The following is an 18,696-nucleotide window of genomic DNA, read 5'->3' as shown; positions in this document are numbered from 1 at the left end:
AAAATTCCTTAAATAAAAAAAGGGAAAAAAAAAAAACTCTGTGATTTTAAATTTTTTTTTTTTTTTTTTTTTTTTTTTTTTTTTTTTTTTTTTTTTTTGTCTTTTTCCGTGTCCGGCAACGGTTTGCAACCCGCAGTGTTGCCCCCGTACCGGACCGGGACCAGCAATGGGATCGCAACCCTTGGTGTTGCCCCCGCGCCTCGCTCAGCCAGTGAGCGGGAACCGGTCTGTATGTGGGATCCGAACCCTCGACGGGAGTGCCGCCGCGCTTCCCAAGCCGCGCACTAGCGCAGTGCGCCACCGGGCCGGCCCGACATTTAAATTATCTTTTAAAAAACATGGCTAAATAATAAATGTAAGCTCTGTTCTTACATGGGGACAACTCTGTACTGGCATGACTTAATTTACAGTGAGTTCACTGCTGTTGAGCTCACGACACATCCGTGACTGTGTATGACTCCACTCTGTTCAGCCTCCTGAGAGAGGATGGGAGGAAGCTCGATGCTGGGTGGAAACAACTCTTGACATCTGTTTTTCTGAATAATACGTGGAACCTTTCTCCTATTATTTTGTAAGTCAAAGAACTAATTTTTCAAATATCTGTTTCTGGGTGGTGAGCATTGTGGGGCTAAGAACTCTGACCATCTCATCCCCCTCTTTGATACATTTTAATTGGGCAGAGAAGTTATTACATAATATGAGAGGAAAACAGTACCAGTGCAAGATACTGGGTTATGTACTTATGGTATGAAAAAGTCTCTAAGAGAATGGACGTGGTTCCTTTGCTAAGCTGGAGGTGGCAGTGGGAAAACAAGTCTATCTAGACCGAGCTGCCCACGCAACAGTGGCAATTGGCTGAAGAGCAAATTAACTCATGGAATTTGACAGCTTTTAATCTCAGGAGAGGGGAAGATTGAATTGAAAATCCCCTTTGTCACAGTCATACGTGTAACATCAACGTTTGAGATGTTTCTTAGTTTGGGGGGAAAAAAATGTTTCTGAGTTTGAGAATGTGGAATATAGTAGAGGTCTTCGATTCCCCCTCCCCCCCGTATCTCCATAGGCATTGGGCAAGTAGCTTAAGCTCTGAGCCTGTTTCAACTATAAAATAGATTGAAATACTTTCTATCTCATTATCCTTACTGCTCCAAAAGCCATGGTTTTTGGTGCAATTATTTTGAGTATGCATAAAGTTTGAGGGCTTAAATTGTGTGTGTGTGTGTGTGTGTGTGTGTGTATGTATTTGTGTGTGGATTGCCAGTACGGGGATCCAAACCCTAACTGCTCAGCCTAATTTTATTAATGTTTAACAACAAATGGGAGAAAGGAATCCTCCATTGTCTCCTAGTTTTCTCACAGGAATTTCAAATGCTGTAACTTTCCCTGTCAACAAACAAGTTTTTTTAAATGGCTCTCCTACAGTACATGATAATTAGGCATTCTATAAAGCAAAGCATTTGGGAGAAGTAAATAGGAGCTATCCCGCTTTCACGTGATAATGGGAATGCCTTATGGAAAAGGTGTAATACTTTGTATTTGAATAGGGAACCTAAGTCATGTGTATCTATTGAAGTTTAACTAGATCCCTCCAAATTTTTAGTTTTGGTCCTATACTTTTAGATACCAGTTTTGGGTTTTAGACAGTTGGTGCTGACAGTGTGAAACTCCGGTTGCCGGCAGTTAAATGGAAGCTTTGGTTTCTCCTGTGAACAGGCATTGAAGCTGGGATTTTACTTTGCTAAATCCTCATTTCAGAAATAGTTCCCCTCCACCCCCAAGCACGACCGCACACAGTCTGCCCACCTGGTTTCAGCTAGTGCATAAGTTTTATCTTGTTTTTCACCGCTGGGCAAACCTTGCTGGAACAACAATAATTGACTTCTTAATGATTTGCACATTAGAGTACTTAACATCTTTGCAAATGAAAAATCCACTGTGCAATAACAAGTTAAAAGGGATCCAGAGCCTTTTTTAGAAGGAATTGTGCTCAATTACAATTTGGCTTACTGTGATGTTTCTTTGATCAGTATGGTAAGGAAAATACTGAGTTTAGTAGAAAACGATGTCAAGATGAATTATACAAAACTTCGTAAATGTCTTAATATTAGGTTAAACCATATGAAATTGCCAGTGCAGCTTTTTAATCTACAAAATGACAGTTTCACCTGATTCAACATAACAATTCTGCATTTTATACTCCAAGAATAAGCTCTTAATGGCAGTTTTCTGAGTGTGAAATGATGAAACTTTCGGTTTACCAGACTGACCTGTACTTCTCTAATAGTTTCACTGCATATCGTTAAGCAAAACCCTGATTAAAATGCAATCTCAAAACTAGTATTTAATAGCCTTACTTTTCAAATATATTGTGGTAAACATAGTTAAACTAGCTCGCTTATGTTCACATGTTTTTTCATTTCACACCAAAAAATGTCTTATAACTTTTTTGCATGTATGCAGGAGTAAAGAGTGTCGTGTGGGGAGGGGAAATTCCCAAGTGCTAAATCTCTTTTTACATAAAAACTGAGACAGTAACTGCAGAGGCTCATCCCTCTGATGAGCTACTTGAAAGGCAGGAAAGGTGGCCTCAGACTCCTTGACATTCATGGGAAGTGGGGACTTAGGTCAGTCACCTCCAGCACCGACCCAGCACTTAGTCCCCAGGTCCCTGAGGGTCACCTTGGCTCTGCTTTGGGAGTCCATCATCTCTTAAGACAGCTCATTCCTTCTTTAGTTAACTAAAAGTATTTCCTCTCATTGAGCTAAAATCTTGCTATAATTTCAGCCCCCTACTTGTTTGTACACCGTGGAGCCAAAAGGGATAAAAGTAATCCTAAGTAAAAGACCTTCAAATACGTCAAGACAAGTGCCCCTTGAGATCATTTCACAACACACAGTTTCCATCCTCATCATCCTGTTGTCTCTCTTCCAATGTCTCTCTTCCTGGTGAGCTGAGGGTAGAGAAAGACTATCCCTTTTCTATTTCTGAGGCCTAGACTGCTGGGAAGCATGTTTTCTCTAATATGGTAAAACTGTCGTTCCTCCCCAATGCATCACACTCAATCAAGGCACAACATCTCCAGACCTTGGAAACCATCTGTCTAAAATAAGGGGGTTGTTCTTGTATCTCAAGTTCCTGTAGAGCACAAAAATTTTGTAACTATACTATAGATTCAAAATCCATGAAATGATTGTTGACGAATATTTCCGTATGTGGCGAAATGGAGAGCGAGCAGGTTCAATTCACTAATGCAGTACTTCTCAAAGCTCAGTCATTTGCATACCATGTCACAAATTTTATTATTTTTGGGTACCACTTGTGCTATTATTGTCTAACTGCTTCCTTTGAATCAACATCTTCCACTTGAGTAATTTATGTTAAAAGGAAATTTTACATCAGTATCAATGTAAAACCATCGTCTTTTGTCATAACAAGAACACAGTCATAAACAAATATTTTAGCAGTTATATTTAAATACATACTATTTTAAAGAACATTATTTAGAAGGCCTGCATACCACCCAAAATTACCTCAAGGATCCCACATAGCAGTCTGGATAATGGTCTTTGGAGAAGACTGCACTAACAAGAAGGTATATTTCCTGCTACCTGGAGTTGCAGGGACCTTATCAACTTGGAAACTATCCCTGGGTCTACAGCAGTTCACAACTCAAAGGCAAATTAGTGAAAGTTGATTCCATGATCACCGAATAATAATAAAACCCAACACTTATTGAGCATTTACTATATGCCCATGTACTTTTAATTCTTTTTATTTTATTTCTTTTTATTTACTTCTAATTCCTGAAGTTAATATTAAAGTAGATGACTTTACCAATAAAATCTACAAGGGTACTTCAAAAAGTTCATGGAAAAATAGAATTGGAAGATAGTATGAATCTTTCCATGAACTTTTCAAAGAACCCTCATGTATTTATGATCTTGGGCCTGAGTTGATCAATCAACTCTTAAAAAGTATTTTTCCTGGGGAAAGAAAACATAGCCTCAGGCTGAAGCTCAAGGTACTAAATAACATGGAGATTGAACACTGGTCCTAGGGATTTCATCACTGGATCAATAACGCAAAAGACTCAAGACAAAAGAATCCAATTGGAGATTAGTGTTCTTATAATGGAAGAGGTAGGTGTAAAAACTATTCCCTTTTGAATCATCTCCTCCTCTCCAGATCTCTCTATACCACCAAAATGGAAAAATACACACACACACACACATAGACACACACACATAGACTTCAAACAAATGGCTTGTAAAGTTTGCGATGATCCAAGAGATTGTGCTGCATATCTGCATGTCTGACATATGGTGTGTTATATTTGGGTGTTACCCCATGTGGTTTCCTGTCAATCTGTGAGCAATGGGAACCTTTTAAAAGACATCCCTGGTTTGAGTATCAGAAATTTCAGGAAGTAGCAACATTGGGGGATATACTCTGCATTTTACCCACCTCTTCCTGTGTGAGTGCTTTGGGTAGGTCTTCCTCCATCTCCTCAAAAACAGCCATTTATCCTCAAACGTTAGCTTTAAAATACCTCCTTGAAACCATCAAATATCAGTCACAGTCTAAGTGGGCCATTCTCAAACTGAGCATCAGACTTTCTCCAGGGAAGCTGCCTGGGCCCCACCCAAGCCTACTGAATTAAAGAATACCAAGGAAGAGCCTAGGAGTCTAACATGCCAAAGTTTTGAGAACCACCAATTTGGTTTAATCCCCTCATTTTACAAAAGGAAAAATGAACAAAAAAAAAAAAAGACCAAAAAAAAAGAGAAGTGACTGATTCTTCTCAGATCCAACTGTCTCAGGGCCAGAATAGAATTACTCTTTACAGCTTTGTCTGGGAAGAACAGATCCTCAGGATATTCAAAAAATATGTTCAAGCCTGGTTGGACTAAACTTTTCCAAGAGTTTAACGTCCTTCAGCATGTGGTACTTTTTAATGTTTCCCATTCTGCCAGTTTATCAGACCAGGATCCCTTTTCCTTGCAATGAAATCTTTCTACTTCTCTCCCTAATTAGGAGTTGATAGCACCATTGGTTGTCTTGTTGGCCAGTGTTGCCAGACATCCAAAACCTGTTGTAGCCACTACCCAGAGGCCTAGAGTTTGATATGCTGTCCAAAGAAAAACTAGTAAAATCCAACCCATAAAGGATGAAATCAGCCATGTGAAAAGAGGCAGCGAAGAGTTGTGGTTAAGAACGCAGGCGTTAGCACAGTTCCAGGTTCAAGTCCAGTTTTGCCGCTTTAGTTTTCTCATCTGCACAATAGGGAGAAATTATCACAGTATCAATTTCCCAGGGTGGTTGTGCGAAGAAAATGAGATTGTATGAGAAGTACTTTGTCCATTGCCTGGTACATAGTAAACATTCAATCAATTTTATCTGGTGGTTTCGTCATCATGGTAGTTGATAACAGTTCAAGACAGAGCCCCTGAGAAAACCTGAGAAACACCTAAACCCATTCAATGAGTGTATCTAAACACAACCAAAGTCATAACTTAATAAACTGTAGTGTAGGTCCAGCTGAAGCAATAGTGGGTTAACAGGACGGACAGTCAGCCTGGAGTTAAGAAAAAGGAAGTCATTCAATCCTTCAACAAGTTGTTGTTGAACTCCGACTAGATGCCAGGCTCTGGGCTAAATGCTTTGTACACATTATCTCATTTAATCCTCACCACACCCTTATGAGGGGATATACTGTGAATATCATCCCCGTCTTACAGATGGAGTACTGAGATTCAGAGAGGTTAAATAACTAGTCCAAGATCATGCAATTAATTTACGGTGGAGACAGGATGCCCACCTGGGTCTGTTTGATTCGAGCGCTAGGGGTGATAGATCCCCCCACCTATGAGATAAAAACTCAAATTGATAGCCAACTGGCCTTTCTCTCTCCTGCAACTCCTTAAAAGCACCAACACTTTTCTCATAACCTCTCCAGTTCTTAAAATGATTTTTTAAGAGGGTGAAGAGCTCAGAAGCAAGTGACTTCTCTTTATAGAACAGTAATAAAGGCTAGGATCCTAATAGTCATTTTCCATATATTTGTGCAGATGGAAACTTCTTCACTGATGACATTCCAAGTTTGGAAGTTGCAGCTCTGTATTTTTAAATCGTTCTGTTGGTGTTTTCAGCCAGGCCCTCCTTACAAAAAGTTCTCACAGCATACCTAATGAACTGCAATTATTGCCTGAAGTACATGGTTTAACAACAAAGATTGAGCAAGTAGAAGAACTGGTAAGAGATCCAACTGTGAGATTATCTATTCTAAACACCTTGCAACCCAGCTGAAAACATCAACAGCAATACACATAATGCACCGGAGCAGGGGGCTGATGCATGGGAGCATCAAGAGAACCATGCTTCTAACTGGCTGTTAGCTTCAGCCAGGCTCATGCCCAAAGCAGGATCGGTGTGGGCTCCAATTACTAGAACTGGAGCAAGATTATATTTTTATTATCGCCACCCACTTGGAAAGTAAATTTTATGTTTTCCCAATTTCCCCGGTTAAGTCTATGAACCAGGGAAAAGTGGATAGTTGATAGATACACTTGAAAAAATTGATGGAGCTCAGGAAACACTACCCCAAAATATGGCACCTTGGAATACTGAATATTTTAAGTTGAAGGAATTTGAGAAATGGCAGGTACAGCAGGGACTTTCTGAACTTCCCTTGAAGCAGGTCCTAAGACCCTCATGTGAGATGTGCCCTCCCTATACTCGGGGAAAAGGAGCATCCTTATCCCTGATGAAAGAGGACACCGAGAGAAATCTGAACACACAGGCCTTGCCAAGTTCCCCCCGGTTCACTGCTCCCTTCCGTACTATAGTATTTTTCCATGACTTTTCACTCTTCATCAAACCTAGTGTGAAAATGCTGAGGTTAACCATTTCTTTGGGTCTTCATTTCCTTTTGAAGGCTCCCATGTCATGTAAAACTTATATAAATAAACTTGTTAATTGTTTTTTGTTGCAGGGATCCAGCCAGGAACCTAGAAGAAAAAGATAGGTTTCCTCCCCTACAAAATCAAACCAATTTTTCCCACTCTGCTCTAAGTTATCCTAGGTCAATGCAACTGGAGTGTCCTGCTGTCAGGGTAGTTAGAGCTCGGGCACATCTGGAAGCTTGACAGCCTGAAACAAACCACAATCTATTTATACATGATTTGCTTTCTCAGGATCAAGAAACAGAGAGGGGGACGAGCACGGGGCTTGCCTGGCACGGTCACTCCACTGACAAGTGTCGATTCTCTGACACGGGCGTTCCCTGTGGGAGGGTTAAGAAGATGTGCTGTTTTCCAACCTGCTCTGGCTGGAAACAGAATCCCAAGTCTGATGGTGTCCGTGTGGTGTGACATGAAATCCCACCTGGTAGAGAGACAAACATGCAATCCGAGCACCTGCCTCCTAAACTTTGCCTCCGGCGCCCTCTACAGGAGCCTGTTGAGAACTGGATGCAGGGAACTAGGACAAAACCCTGTCCCCATTTCCTGGGACTGAGGGGGACATTTAGTGCTAAAACTGGGAAAGTCCCACGCAAACTGGGACAAGTTGATCATCCTACCAAGTAAAGGTGGACCTCAAGCTGCAGATAGGGAGTCGGATGGGGACTCTGAGCTATTAAGCCTTTATCAATTTCTGGTTGAAGTCGGGGGGGGGGGNGGGGGGGGGGGGGGTGAGGAGGGGACCTAAGTCAAAGCCCCTAAGGCTCTGAAGCAGAAAAATGTGTCAGATTCTGCCGTCCAGGCTGGAGAAAGAGCCTGGTGACTTATAAGTTTCCTTGTGAGCTGCGAATCATTCTTTTGACTTTCTTTCACTCAACAAACAACCACAGAGTACCTATTATATGCCAAGAACACTCCTCGCCACCAGTAATACAAGATCCAGTATGACAAGGTCCCTGCCTTCCATCCAGGAGAGGAGATGGCTATAAGCTTGTGAGCTGCGAATCATTCTTTTGACTTTCTTTCACTCAACAAACAACCACAGAGTACCTGTTATATGCCAAGAACACTCCTCGCCACCAGTAATACAAGATCCAGTATGACAAGGTCCCTGCCTTCCATCCAGGAGAGGAGATGGCTATAAGAATGGCCATAGTACAGTGGGGAAGGGCCCCCATGAATGAAAGACTGCACAGATGTGCCCTGGAAATGCCCTTGCCCTAATGACAGGAGGGGAGCTCCTTTCCGTGGGCACCTGAGCACAGCTGGAAGCCTGTGGCAGGGGTCAGTCCCAGGGCCAGGGTGAAGGGGCAGGACATGAAGGAGAAGAAGTCATTTTAACCCTACTCCAAAGCTAGAACAGCTTCTCTGCCTGGCCCCCAGGGACTGACAGAGCCCAGAAAAGATGGGTGAACATCTTGGTTTGAAGTGTGAAAGAAGCAGCCATCAAATTTCCAGACAGCTGGTGAAGTAAATTGTGATACTAAAATACTAAAGGTATTTTGTGCATTCACGATGGTAAGAAAGGCTATGTAGCAACACGGGGTAATGTGTGCACTATCAGACTGTGTTTCTTCACCAAGTAAATGTGTATTGGGATCCTACCCATGTACAATTACATATGCATCCAGCTGAAGATGGGAAAAGAAAACAGAAACTCGATCCAGTGTGTTTAGTGCTAAGAATATGAGTGATCTTTTATTCTCCCCTCAAAACTAGGTTTAATACGATTGTATCATTTTTATACTAAACAAGGATAAACATCTTTAATGTTATAAAGTTCACATATACAAAATTCTAATGAAAAATACAGGTTTTTTTTTAAACTACTGTCATAAATTAGACCTGTTGCAAAAGGAAAAAAGAACAGTCCTGGATTAACACATTTGAAGTTACCCAGGAAGAGAAGGGGAAAAAAGTTTGCACGGGGGAATTATTTCTCCTTTCAACTCATGGGGCTTAATTATCGTGTCCTTCTTCCCACCCTACTGGTGCCAGGGATGGCATCGGAACACCCAGGCCAGAAGTGAATGCACTACCCAAAGCACGCCCCGTGAGCTGAGCTGCCTCCAGGCAGGCTGGGAAACGTAATAAGGGGCTGATATCCTTCCAAGAGATGATCTTTGAAGGATAACAAATCCAGGCTGCCACTGAAATGAAGAGATGGAGACTGATTCAGCAGCCGGGCTGGGCTGAGCAGCAACTTCTCACGACACTCAGGTTGTGCACAGATGACTCAGGAGGGAGAGAGGCTGCCAGGACAGGTCCTCAGGATAAAATCAGGGGCAGCCCAGTGCCCACGAGGGGCGGCCACGCCACCCGCCGCTCCCGCCTCACCCACCCCCCTCCCAGGCACTAAAGAGAAGGCTCAAGATTGTTTGTGTAAGTTGTTAAAACAACCGGATGGTTCCTGTTCATCCAGTTTCAAAACTCCAGAGATGTCAACGAAATCACAACACATTAAGTTCCCCACCCAAGGCCTAGCCCAGCACCTAAGGCCTCTCCCCGGTGAAGGCTAGGCCTTGATTAAGGAGAAGGAAGTAGGTATTAACTTGTAGGAAATGTGAATAGTTGTTGGGTCAACTCCATACGTGAGCTTTGTCCATTTGGGAGCACAGTCAGAAGTGGCCGCCCTGGGGGGTTGCCCGCTCCTTTGCTCCTTTCAGCCTACTCTGTACCCCAGAATGACAGAAGGAGCTGGAACGCAGAACCTTTCTGATCTTACCCTGAAAACTGACCCCCTCCCAAGCCTGCAGTCTGGGTAAATTTCCATAATGTCAAGGCCCCATTTAGAAAGATTTCTGCCCCCTTCATCCTGCCCAGACTAGCAAACTGGTCTGTCATTCCCAGATGCCTTGGCTAGGTGGACCCCGAGCCCACAATCCTGGCCTTAAAGAGATTTCAGCTCTCCCAGGTCCCTGGGGCAATTCACTATGGATGCTCCTTCCCAGCTGTCTCCCCAACCTCTTTGTTAGGAAACAGACAGCCTCTTCTCCAGGACGGAAGATGGTGGGCAAAGGCCATCCTCTGTGATCCAGTGATGGATCTTCTATGTTCACTCAGTACTTACTGGTGGTTTCACAGAAAGCCAGGCAAACTCTGAGATGAGGTGCAGCCCAAGGAGTTATTGGAGACAGAAGAAAGAAATGCACTAGAAACCTCTGACAGGTGTCATGTATGTATGTGGTCCTGTGAGCCGGGAGAACACAGAGGAGGGAAGACGGGCACTCCAAAGTGAGCAGCCCAGGGAAGGCTCCATGGAGGTGGCACCTGTGCTGGCCCCTCAAGGGCAGTGGAAGTGGTGGGAGGGCATCGCCTGAGGGAGGCAGGCTCTAGGCAGGTCAGCGGGCGCAACACCGAGGGTTGCGATCCATTGCTGGTCACGAAAAAAGACAAAAAGGAAAAAAAAAAAAGAAATTTATTTTTGGGGGCCAGCCCGGTGGCACACTGCTACAGTGCGCCGCTTGGGAGCGCTGCGGCGCTCCCGCCGAGGGTTCGGATCCCACATACAGGCCGGTTCCCGCTCACCGGCTGAGCGAGGTGCGGGCGCAACACCGAGGGTTGCGATCCATTGCTGGTCACGAAAAAAGACAAAAAGGAAAAAAAAAAAGAAATTTATTTTTGGGGGCCAGCCCGGTGGCACACTGCTACAGTGCGCCGCTTGGGAGCGCTGCGGCGCTCCCGCCGAGGGTTCGGATCCCACATACAGGCCGGTTCCCGCTCACCGGCTGAGCGAGGTGCGGGCGCAACACCGAGGGTTGCGATCCATTGCTGGTCACGAAAAAAGACAAAAAGGAAAAAAAAAAAAGAAATTTATTTTTTAATTGAAATGTATCGATCATACATATTTATGGGGTACAAAGGTATTTATACAATGTGTGATGATCAAATCAGGGTAACTAGCATATTCATCATCAAAGAACTTTATCATTTCTTCTCACAGGGTTCTGATTCCCAGCCCAGAGTGAATCTCAGACTCAACTTACACCTCCTGCCTAGTAGGCATGGGAGAGGTCTTGGAGTGAGTGAGGCAGAAGAGGGGCCCTCTGAACCACGATTCTATAGCTGCTCACTTTCAGCCCTGCTGGGATGCCAGGTGGCCCTGCGTTTGATCTCTGTCAAGCAAAGTGGGGAATATCTCTTCCCTCCTAGCAACCCTGACCCCCAGCTTCTCCTCCAGCCCCACATCACCAGCCCCCAATGGAACTAAAACCCACAGGGAGCAGGTGAGGGCCGCCATGATGTCCCTTCCCCAACAGGTGCCCCATCTACCCCTCATGTCCCAGCCCCTTGTTCTCCATTCAACTAAGCCACTCTACAGTCTTTCCAAAAAAGCAATGGGAACCACGACCTGAGTTCCTGGGACCATCCCGATTTCAAATGCACTGGCCCCCTAGCCCATGGGCCTCCACTCTTGCCCAGTCAGGCACTGCTGATCTGCAGCACAGAATGTGCAGTCACCAAAGCAGGGGCACTGGGCTGGGAGATTCTGCCCTGGCATCGGGGCTCCAGTGTGGGACCATGAGGCTGCCTTGGTCCCATCCAGCACTCCCTCCCCTCCCCTCCCCTCCATTCAGCTCTTGTGTTTGAGTCCACGTCCATCTGCACCAGGAGGCCGCAGTCTCTCGGAGGACAAGGACTTATCCCATTTGCCTCCATATCCTCCCTACCTTCCCACCAACCTGTTGCACATACTGACTTGTCGATAAAGTCTGTTAAAGCAACAAGAAAGGTTGAAGACATGCCTACTGGACTCCAGGGAAGACACCCCTGTCTTGGCAGCAGATATTGCAATCAGGAGTTCTCAAAACCTTGGGCTTTGGCATGGGGTGTCTCCAGCAGCCAGGAGAGTCCCATGGCTGGGAGAGATCAGCAGGTGGTGACTCAGTGCTGGGGAGTCCAGCTCCTCCCCTTCAGTGGCTGAAGGGCTCCACCCAGAGGACAGTCGCGTGGATTCCTGTCCACCAGGTGTGGATAAGCACCCTCCCAGCTTTCCTGAAGAAGCTCAGAAACCCCCAGCTCCTCTCCAGATGACTCTACTCAATGAATAACCTTCTTCTCCCAGAATAGCTGGTCCCCAGTCCTCACCTCCAGCCCCAGGAATGCCCCCCTTCTGCAAACGAGAGTGAAATTAGAGCAGCTCAGAATCCGGCCTCCCACCTGGGGGAGCTCTGATGAGGCAAGCCTAGGATGAGAACAAACTGCAAAAAAGTACGCAGCGCTGTTTGAGCCCAAGGGGGTTTTTGGTTGTTGTCTGCAAGGCAAGAGGTACTGTAAGAAAATTCTCCCCTCCTCCATTTTCACTTCCTCTTCTCTCTCAACCCTGGGAAGGGGAAAATCCTACAAAGATTAGCAGCTGACGTGTAGAAGGACCAAAACAACATTCTTCTAGTTGCACTTTAACAGTATTCTCCGGCAGCCACCATGCAACTGTGTTCTGATGTTCCCGGCTCAAGGCCAGAAAGAATCACTGGATCAGAACTGACCGTACAGATGGAAGAGACCTCAGGGTCCTCTCGTCCAATGTGCCATCATACGGGGTCAAAGGACCCCAGCCTGGACTCGATGCTCTAAATGAAGGGTGCATGCTACCTTATTCAGGCAGCCCTGTTGATGAACCTAGTCTCTTTATTATGCTAAACCACATGGGCCTACCATTCACTGGTCCTGGGTAGGAGCCGCAGGGCCATTTCAGTGGTATAGAGTAGCCAAGAACGCCCTAATTCTGCCCAGCCTGCTCCCCTCCCACAGCAAGTTCCCAGGGAAGCCAGACCCAGGAAGCAATGGGAGCAAACAGGAGTCAAAGTCCCATTGTAGTCTCCAGCCGTACCAGTGCCAGTGATGTCACCAGGCTCTGAGAACAGGTCCTAGGTTTACCGGTGCTGACAATAACAAATATTTGTGCTTCATGTTTACTGCAGTGCCAGCCCCTGGGATGAGCAAAGCTGAGAATAAACAAGAGAGAAGGGCATGTTCAGAGGGTCTGAGCAGGGGGGAGTGATGAGCCAGGAGGTGTGGCTGAAAGACGGCCCAAGCACGCCCGCCTTTGAGAGACACTAGGCCGTGGCACAGGCTGATGCTCTGCTGGCTGCTCCCCACCCCACCCCAGCCTGATGAACTCCTACCCTGCCATCGAGATGCAGCCCAAACATGCCCTCCCCTAGGAAGCTTTTCCCAGCACCTCTACTTCCAGATAGACAGAGATGCTCCCCTGTCTGTAGTGTAAACAGTCAGTGCCTTATACCAAAGGGTGTGGTCCCAGCCTGAGTCACCATGGTGTCCTCAGAGCCTGGCTCACGGCAGGCATTGAAGAATTATTTATTGACTTTCACCTTTGTGTCCCCAGTGGCTAATATATAAAGTGTACCACAGAATAGGGGCTGGGCAAACGCTGAATGAATGGCTGTACACCAAGTGGTGACAGGACTGGCATACGGCAGGTCCTCAGGACAGCCACTCTGTCTCACACCACTCCTCTTCCCCACAGGGCTTGTGAAGCAGCCACGCGTTGGAGGGACTAGCTCACTCAGCATTTGAGAATCACTCATTCAACAAATATTTACTGACCTCCTACGATGTCCCAGGCTCCGTTCTAGGAGCTGGGGGCACCCCCTGTCCTCAATGAGTTTACATTCGATGGATAATGAGGCAAACTGTGTCTTTTGTGTGGTATACACACTCCTCTTTCCCATCTTTCCCATTACACCTTCTCCCCGCCCACCCCAAACCCCTCGCTCTAGCACTTGAAGGTGCTAGTGACGCCCCACTTCCTTCCAGGACAGCCTGCGCTCTTCAGGAAGGACTGGAGGCGAGTGCAGCGTGAGGGCAGCTAGAAGAGTGAAATGACACCAATCAGTCATCAGTGACAGCCTCGGGAGCAGGGGTAATTTTGCTTCCTAGTCCTCAAATCTCACTCTGCATCAACTGACAGCGTCTTCCGCCTTTGGGTGAAACTGACCCTCCTATTTTAATTTAAGTGAATTAAGTAGAGTCAGCCTTCATAATTGGATGACACAGAAATGTCCTGATGGCCACCCTCGCCCTGAGCACCTTGCCAGCATTGGGCCTTTAGCATGTCATTGTCCCCAGCTTCCTCCTCAGGTGCGTCACTTGCTTCTCTGGCCACCTGGTTTCTGGCAAGGAGCCTGTTAGCCCTTGCACCTGCTTTTTGCAAGCATCGGGAGCAGGGTTTGCCAGCCTCCAGGATGACTGCCTGCTGGGATGTGGGCGCTGTTCTTGGGCAGCATCTCGCACTTTCCTGGGCAGCATGACTACTTCACTAGGCACTGGAGGCGGGTGCTGAAAGGCTCTGAAAAACTCACTTGCACAGGACGAGGGGGCATGAGTCAGCCTTAGAGACCTGGCCAGTGTGGTTTTCCTATAGAGCTAGGCACATAGCACAGTCTCAATAAAGACTCACTAATTTGAGACAAATGATATAAAATGCATGAGGAGGACCGTCTAAGTAATCATGAGATGAATTGTTGCAAAGTGATAAATCCTTTTTTATAGCAAATGATCTTTTCTTAATTGGGTTTTCACGATGTGGATTTATTAAAGGTTTGAAGTGAATAGCACCCTTTCTGGATTAACTTTTCCCATATCCTCGCTGAAGTTGAGGGACTGACGGCTCCTGAAAGTAGGAATCATTTACATAACCCTTTTCATACCCACAGCACGAGGGAGGGGTGGCAGTATAATCCCTTACCAGAAGAAAGCCTTGCAATTCTGCAATCAGAGGAATTCAAAGGACAGTGTTGTCAAACAAAAGCACTATGCACTCCACATTTCACAGTTAATAAGTAACATCCTCTTCATTCCTTTTCTGTTCCTGCCAGTACATGGAGCTTGGCAGGCCTGCTATTTTCCTTATAATGCCAACTGTGAAATCGCCTGCCAAATGCAAGCCTTCGTCATTAACGCCGGTGTCTCAGAAGGCGCCGCAGAAGACGGCCTCTCTCCCCTGCAGCTGGGAGGGAGAGGTGCCACCCTACACCAAAAAAGCGGTTCACAGAATCAGAGTTGATAAGGTCTTCAGTTGAAAAGTTTCTGAAGAATATAAATCCCACCCTTCTGGGCACTGTGTGGATTTGTGTGAGTATTCATCACTGTTCCCAGCTGGCCTTGGTTAGAACAAATCTATCCCTGGACTCGTTTGTTCAACAAAAGGTTCTGATAAGATTCCAAAGATTTTAGAAATGGTTGCTATGTCCTATAAAAAGAACCCGCAAAGATGCCTGTAATTCCAGCTGGTTTTCTCACTTGAGAACAGAGTGTCCTGGAAATAGCATTGTAGCCAACATCTCTGCATCCCTGCACTGTTTTGTGGCCTTTTACTGTCAAATCACAAGAGTCGCTGGCACTTTCCTCTTCCTCCACTCCCACGATGGAGCAAACGAAACCTAAGACTCTGCTGCCTTTAGAAACACACTCTGAAAGGCTCGTTTGCTGAAATTAACAGGGCTAAGCAGCTTCTTCCTATCAAATCACCTATTTTGGACCATTCAAAATCCACCATGGGTGGGCATTCTAGATTTGTGCTCTCTCCCCGATCACTCTGCCTCTCCTAAAGTCCCTCCTGGTTCAACTTGAGCTCCTCCTTTGGAGAAGTCAAAGTCTTCACAATGAAACGAGAGAAATCTTTCTCACCAAGTCCCTGTCTCTTTGTTTTGTTTCTCCAAAGCTTTCATCAGGGATGAAAAGTGGAGAAAGAAAGAAAGGAGTGAGGGTAGGAAAAGCAATAATCACTAATCACTAAAAGCCACTACTAAAAAAAGCAGTCTCTCGGTTAAAACTATGAAATGTTCATCAAGTTCAGCCTCACTCCGTAGAGTCAATTTTTGAGTATTTTGCTCTGCTGGGTCTAGTTTAGATTCTAATTAGTCAGACATAAATTATGGAGCTGGCTCATTCTTGGGAACCTTCAGGACTTCTCAGAAGCAGCGGCACCATCACGTCCACAGTGCACCTCCCTACCCTGCCCCCCAAATACACATTCTTATAAGTGTCATCTACCTGGTTCTGAGAACTCTTGCTGCTATGTAACTGAGCACTGCACCCTGGGAGTGCATAGCAGTCCCTTCGCCAAAACTGATTCTTCACCCTAATCTTGGCTAATCAAAATACCACCCTCCACTGGTTAAATGCATTCAATACACCTTACAATGGACCAGTGTGCAGCCATTAAAAGTGATGTAGTGGAAGAATATTTAAAGACAACGAGGAAAGTTCATGATACATTTGTTACATGAAAATAGCAGGTTACAAAACAGCAGGTGCTGTAAAGTATGAACCCATTTTTAAGGCATATATTCATTTTTTTTAAAAAAAGATTAGAGAGTTATACTAAATGGTTTTTTCCTTTTTGTGCTTTATAACATTTTACAACGAGTACTTTTATAATTGAATTGATATAAAGAGAAAACATTGTACCTGTCTTAGGTTGGATTATGTCGCCCTCCCCCCAAAATAAATTCATGTGTTGAAGTCCTAAACCCCTCAGTACCTCATAATGTGACTGTTTGGAGACAGGGCTTTTAAGGATGTATTTACAGTAAACGAGGCCATATGGATGGACCCTAGTCCAATATGACCAGTCCCGTTATACAAAGAGGAGACTGGGACCCAGGCAACACAGACCATGTGAGGGATGACCGTGTGAGGTCACAGCAAGAAGGTGGCCGTCCGCAAGTGAAGCAGAGAGGCCTCAGAAGAAACCAACATTGCCAGCACCTTGATCTTGGACTTGCAGCCTCCAGAACTGTGAGAAAATAAATGTTTGTTAAGCCACTCAGTCTGTGGTATTTTGTTATGGCAGCCCGGGCAAACTAAGACACTCCCTGTCTTTCAAAAACCAGCTTAAATGCCAGCCCTGCCATGAAACTTCCTCTCCTTCCAGCCTCCTGTTTTTATTGCTTTTATGTCATTCAGCCTTGTTCAGAGTAACTTTGCTCACACTTCTGCCCTGCTAAGCTTCTTAAGAACCAGGCCCGTGTCTTATCCATCTTCTTCTACTCCATCACTGCTTGCCTAGGTGGCCGCAGGGGCTCAGTGAGAGGCTACGGATGATGGTGGAGCCACTTCCCTAGGAGGCCAGTAGGGGTCAGACCACCCGGGTGCGTCCTGGTGCTGGTGCTGGTGCTAGTGCTGGTGGTGTGTGTATGTGTAGTATGTGTGTGTGCACATGTGTGTGTTGTGTGTGCATGTGTATATGTGTGCACATGTGTGTGCGTGTGTATATGTGTGCACATGTGTGTTGTGTGTGCGTGTGTATATGTGTGCACGTGTGTGTGTTGTGTGCGCACATGTGTGTGTTGTGTGTGCATGTGTATATGTGTGCATGTATGTGTGTTGTGTGTGCATGTGTATATGTGTGCATGTATGTGTGTTGTGTGTGCATGTGTATATGTGTGCATGTATGTGTGTTGTGTGTGCATGTGTATATGTGTGCATGTATGTGTGTTGTGTGTGCATGTGTATATGTGTGTGCATGTGTGTATTGTGTGTGTGCATGTGTATATGTGTGCATGTATGTGTGTTGTGTGTGCATGTGTATATGTGCGCACATGTGTGTGTTGTGTGTGCGTGTGTGTGCACATGTGTGTGTTGTGTGTGCGTGTGTGTATGTGTGCACATGCGTGTGTTGTGTGTGTACATGTGTGCACATGTGTGTGTTGTGTGTGCGTGTGTATATGTGTGCACATGTGTGTGTTGTGTGTGCGCACCTGTGTGTTGTGTGTGCATGTGTATATGTGTGCATGTATGTGTGTTGTGTGTGCATGTGTATATGTGTGCGCATGTGTGTGTATTTTGTGTGTGCATGTGTATATGTGTGCATGTATGTGTGTTGTGTGTGCATGTGTATATGTGTGCGCATGTGTGTGTATTGTGTGTGTGCATGTGTATATGTGTGCATGTATGTGTGTTGTGTGTGCATGTGTATATGTGCACACGTGTGTGTGTGCATGTGTATGTGTGTGCGCATGTATGTGTATTATGTGTGTATGCCTATGTGTGCGCATAGGTATGTGTACATATATGTGTACGTGTGTGCATGTGTGTTTTGTGTATATGTATGCATGTGCGTGCATATGTGCATTGGAGAGGGTGTGGTTGTTGCAGGAGGACACCACCTTTACCAGCTGTGTGACCTTAGGGGCAGTCATACTTCACACATAAACCTTAAGCATTTACGAAGCATTTTCAAATGCTTTCTCTCATCCGGTTGTCATAACAATTCCACCAAGGTTACATATTATTTCCTCCAGTTCACAGGTGAGGTAACCATCCTCAGAAAAGGTGAGGAACAAAACATTTAGTTGTGAAAACATGACAATAACAGCTAGAATGTGCCGGGTGCCTGGCACCACACCAAACCCTTCACGTGCATGCCTTGTCCCCATTAATCCTCTCAATGAGCCTGGGAAGGAGGAATTACTGCTAGACCCATTCTACAGGTGAGGAAATTGAGGCTCAGAGGAGTTGCCTGAGACCGCATGGCTAGAAAAGGGTGGAGCTTGGACTTAAACCCAAGTTTATATATGCACAGCCCATACTTAGCACCAATATGCCACACTGCCCCCCCCACCACCACCACATTAACAAGTACATAAAAGGTGCTAAATGAGGGGAACAGAAAGGTATTGCTCCAAAGCCCAGAGGCTGCATTGGTCTGGAAAGGCTTCTTACATAAGGTGAGACTTGCACTAAGCCTTTCGGACATGGTTGAGTGGTGAG

This window comes from Galeopterus variegatus, unplaced genomic scaffold (assembly GCF_000696425.1).
Source record: "Galeopterus variegatus unplaced genomic scaffold, G_variegatus-3.0.2 Scaffold3536, whole genome shotgun sequence".
NCBI lineage: Eukaryota > Metazoa > Chordata > Mammalia > Dermoptera > Cynocephalidae > Galeopterus > Galeopterus variegatus.
Note: the sequence above shows the minus strand (reverse complement) of the source record.